The 4,680-nt window shown below is 37.9% G+C and overlaps 1 long non-coding RNA gene across 1 annotated transcript in view; it reads left to right on the forward strand.

Moving 5' to 3' along the window:
- Positions 1–4,222, forward strand: part of LOC106513760 (uncharacterized) — a 13,528-nt gene extending 9,306 nt beyond the window's left edge. The window contains exons 3-4 of the long non-coding RNA XR_001309823.1: positions 3,813–3,899; positions 4,079–4,222. This is a non-coding gene — a long non-coding RNA (uncharacterized LOC106513760). The remainder of the gene's footprint in view (positions 1–3,812; positions 3,900–4,078) is intronic.
- Positions 4,223–4,680: the final 458 nt, after the last annotated feature.

The raw sequence follows: 4,680 nt of genomic DNA on the forward strand, positions 1-4,680 counted from the left end.
TATATATAGATGTCTCATAAATCACTTGATGAATTTTAATAAAACTTGCAGAAAGTAATGAACCTTAATTATATTTTGGAGACAGTCTGATTCAAGATGCCTGCAACAACCAAATAAGCTTACAGATATTGAGCTAACGTTTAAAATGGTAGTAGCTGAGAATCATTCAAAACACATATACTGAACATTTAACCAAAGTTTCTCAACACAAGATAATCTTGATTTAACACGGGCATAAAAGACAGCGGGTGATATGCATTCCTTTAAAGAAACGCTAGACCTTTAATTTTCTCTTGGTTACTGAGCAATATGCTCTTTAAAGTTTTGTTTTTTTTAATGTGCTCAGATGTGGTGATGTAGTATTTTACTGACAGAAAACAGTTGTGGTAACCCTCACTGAATGATCACAGCTCTTTAATGACCATCATGACCATTTGGGGGGAATTTTAGCATAAAAACAAAACAAAAAAAAACATTGATGTAATAAACAAAATTCCATCCAACCATTCTTTCCGCAACATAACTTTATTTGTTTTGCTAAAAATTAGCCTTTTTTGCTGATTTAATTTTTTATCGAACATCATCTATTAATGTTACTTTTTGTCAAAATTACTTATTTTCAAAAAGAAATTTCAGGTTTTTGTTATCAAAATAAACGTTTGAGCATTATTTGTTCAAGAAGTGCTGCCTTTGAAAACACCTGCAGTACCCGTGGATTCATAAAGTGTTCAAATATCACAGTATTTTTATTCCACTCAAGTTATTTGGTGATAACTGGCTTGAAGACAGAGCTATGCTTGATGCGGAGAACGACATCATCACAACACAGCTTTCAAAATTTAAGTGGCTTGGCAAAAAATGAAATAATAAAAATAAAGAAACTTCTGAGAACTTTTCAAAACATTCTTGTCAAACACTTGCTCATAATGCTTGCAAACTAATCACCAAAAGTTGCAGTCTAGTGAGAAGATGGCTTAAATATTTATAAGATAGTGTTTGCATGAACCGCTATGGAAATTTTGAGACTATAACAGATTTAGAATAAAAGCAATTGGTCTTGGTGTCACTCAGACTACTCTGAAACTGGGAAATCTGATCAGAATTAATTAATCTTTTTTTCCCCTCCAAACTGAATTCACTCAAAAGCTCTATCTACAATAGGTAAGATATTTACTGTTCACATCCTTTTCACTGAACTCACTTTAGGAGATTTGAACTATCTCTTTAATGCTGCCTGTGTTTGTGTCATAAAAGGCACAGGAATGAGTAGAATCTGTATACATGAAGAAGCTCATAAATGCTTGTGTGTGTGTCGTGTGTATGTATATGTATGTGTGTGTGTGTGTGTGTGTGTGTGTGTGTGTGTGTGTGTGTGTGTGTGTGTGTGTGTGTGTGTGTGTGTGTGTGTGTGTGTGTGTGTGTGTGTGTACCTGAGTTAGTCCGGCTTTTGCTCAATAGGATCAGTGTGAATCAGACTGAAGTAAGAACTGACACTTCAGACTTAATTTTATAAATCTAGGGCAAAAAGAGTTATACAAACCCACACATACCCACAGTTGCCCACACGGGGACAGTCAGATGATGAGACAATGTGTTTTCATACATCAGTGTTGGAGTGTGTGTGTCTGTGTGTGTGTATGTGTATCTGGCAGCAAAGCTGGAATCATGAGCTTCTTTAACACCAGCACTGAATAACTCAGTTAAATCTGCTCAGTCCCCCAACACTCCGTCTCTTCCTCCACCTCTCATCACTTTCGGCATCGTTTCTTTTTGTGGTTGGACAGATACTCGTGGAGAAAACAAAGACATGTTGGGACGGGACCAAGAGATCGGTTATAAATATATCAACGCCGGATAGAGATTAAGTTCAGGATTTGCGGCTTCTGGTTTCGACTTGAATCCACTGAAACGGTTCTGCGGTTATTAAAGTGAAAACAAGTCAGTTGGCAAAACAGCGTGAGCAATAGGGTATAATCTTTTTGTTCGCTCGCTGATTAAAACTCATGGGGGATTTCCCTCTCTTGCTCAAGGACACATAAGCAGCCCTGTAGTCATGAGATCCACCCCACGCCCCACCCTGCCTGATTGGACTTTGACACAGACGTCATTAACCATACACATGTTCAACATCACCGCAGCCACATCTGAGAGGTACGGTTTGCTAAATAGGAACGAGGTGCTGGTAGTGGTTTATGCGGTTTAACAGCATTAGTGCGTACTTAAAGGGTCGCAGGAGTCTCGGTGTCTAAGCCCGTCTCTTGGATTAGCTCAACGGTCGAGGAGAGCCGTGCACATGACATCTGAGTACCACCACGCGCGCGCACACGTACACACGCGCTTTTGAAAAACTTTGCATCTCTTCACACATAGAGATCGCAGTCATACAAATTGTTTGCAAATGAAAGAAGATTGTAACGTCAGATCAGCCCACAGAAACATGCGCCTGTAGACGAACGTTCATGCACACCTTTACCTCGCGCGCGTGCACCACGGTGAAACACACAAAGTGCTATTTGCATTCTCCAGGACCATAACAAGGTTTTGATTATCACCCCTGGTGGGTACTTCCCCTCTGAGCCTGTTTGCATGGCTGTTAGACAAACTGGGTGTTGGTGTATCCAAAGAAGGATCTTTGTTCCCCRTTTTTTTTTCTTCAAGCAAAAGGGCCAGCCATAAAAAAAAAGTGCTCACATGGACAAATAATTGGCTGTTAGTGCTTGGTAAAATACACAAAACCATACCTGATGGGCTTGAATGCTCCCCTGACACCTCCTTCCTGTCACACACCCCACAAGTGTAGCCTTGCAAACAAAACAAACAAATGCTGTGGGCAACAGCAAAAAAAAAAAAAAAAAAAAAGATCATGAATAAAACATGTGTGCAAGTACACCGGCAGGCTAATGCAGCCACGCACCAACAAAAAGAATGCATTTAAACGAGAAATATTGTCGGAAGGTCGGACGCTGCAGATCAACTCTATCATTCATGCCGCACTCGACATGAAAGAGGTTTTCGTGGCTGAGCAACAGGACGGCTACAACTCAGCTTTCTGTTTTATCCTTGTTGAAGTGAAGAGGAAAACTAGAGGAAAGTACATCAAAAAGAATATCTAGATCAAACAGGTGGATCAAAAAGACAGATCGAAGCTGCCCGCTGGTAAAAGTTAAAAAAAGAAAGTTTGACTGTCTGCTTTAGACTTTGAACATTTGTAGCTGCTGTAAATTCATATGGAATATATTAGCTGAACATAAATGTCCAAAAGCCTTCATAGCAGCCACAGAATAGTTCAAGACAAAAGGAGAAACCTCAGTGCTTCAGGAGCTTTTACATCGTGATGCACCGGGTGGATCACTTTATCAAGAGCCCTGAAGACATAAAGACATACAGATATTAATTATTGTGTTCATTTTGAATGATATTTGGCCTCTTTTTTTTTTGATAAGCGCTAGAGTGAGCTATATGCAGTAAAAGAGCGTTTTAGAGTAGGTAAGTGTTAGTGATGATGAAAGTGATACAAACCAGCAAACAGTTTTAGCTGAGGTTTCTCTTGACCATGAATGCACAAATTAAAACAACGAATCTCTTGGTCTACAAACCACATGTTAATTTTGTTAAAGAATACTTGTTATGCAAAATCCCCTTTTTAGTCTCTAACATTACTGCATAGATATCTTTATATTCTTTTTAAGTCATATTTTTCAGTTTTCTCTATTTTCCATGACATTTTTTTGAACTATTAGGTCACATTATTTGCAACGGAATTGTTAAATTAGGTCTGGCCTTACCAACTATAATTTGTCGTCTTCATTCAGATGACATAAATCCACCATGGATCAAGCCTCATGAGAAGATCTCACAATTCTCCAAACTGAGCCTGTCGTGACTCCTGTCTGCTGCAGGTAAGACACTGACKACTCATAACATTAAAACCCACTCCAAAAATTGCAAACCCATGTCTTTAAATGATACACATAAGCATGCTTCTTTCAATGATCTATTAGGGAGGAAAAAATATCCTGTAAAGTTGTAGTAGTTGTAATTAGTAATCCTAATTTTCCTCATTTTATCATTTGGTCAGATGAGATTCCTTCTTCGCTACCTTTTTGTGGTGAAGGAGTTTGTGTGCCTGAAAGATTCTAGGAACTCTGCTGTTGGGTGCTAATGCCAGAGTCTCCCAAAGCAGATTGGCCTGTAAAAGTAAGTAAGAAGTAAGTGGAAAAGTAAAAAGTAAAAGTAAGTAAGTAAGTAAAAGCAAGCAAGCAAGCAAGCAAGCAAGCAAGTAAAGTCAAGTAAGTAAGTAAGTAAGTAAGTAAGCAAGCAAGCAAGCAAGCAAGCAAGTAAGTAAGTAAGTAAGTAAGTAAGTAAGTAAGTGAGTTAGTAAGTAAGTAAGTAAGTAAAGTAAGTAAAGTAAGTAAGTAAGTAAGTAAGTAAGTAAGTAAGCAAGCAAGCAAGCAAGCAAGCAAGCAAGTAAAGTCAAGTAAGTAAGTAAGTAAGTAAGTAAGCAAGCAAGCAAGCAAGCAAGCAAGTAAAGTAAATAAGTAAGTAAGTAAGTAAGTGAGTTAGTAAGTAAGTAAGTAAGTAAAGTAAGTAAAGTAAGTAAGTAAGTAAGTAAGTAAATAAGTAAGTAAGTAAGTAAAGTCAAGTAAGTAAGTAAGTAAGTAAGTAAGTAAGTAAGTAAGT

The sequence above is a fragment of the Austrofundulus limnaeus genome, unplaced genomic scaffold (assembly GCF_001266775.1).
Source record: "Austrofundulus limnaeus strain Quisiro unplaced genomic scaffold, Austrofundulus_limnaeus-1.0 Scaffold14, whole genome shotgun sequence".
NCBI lineage: Eukaryota > Metazoa > Chordata > Actinopteri > Cyprinodontiformes > Rivulidae > Austrofundulus > Austrofundulus limnaeus.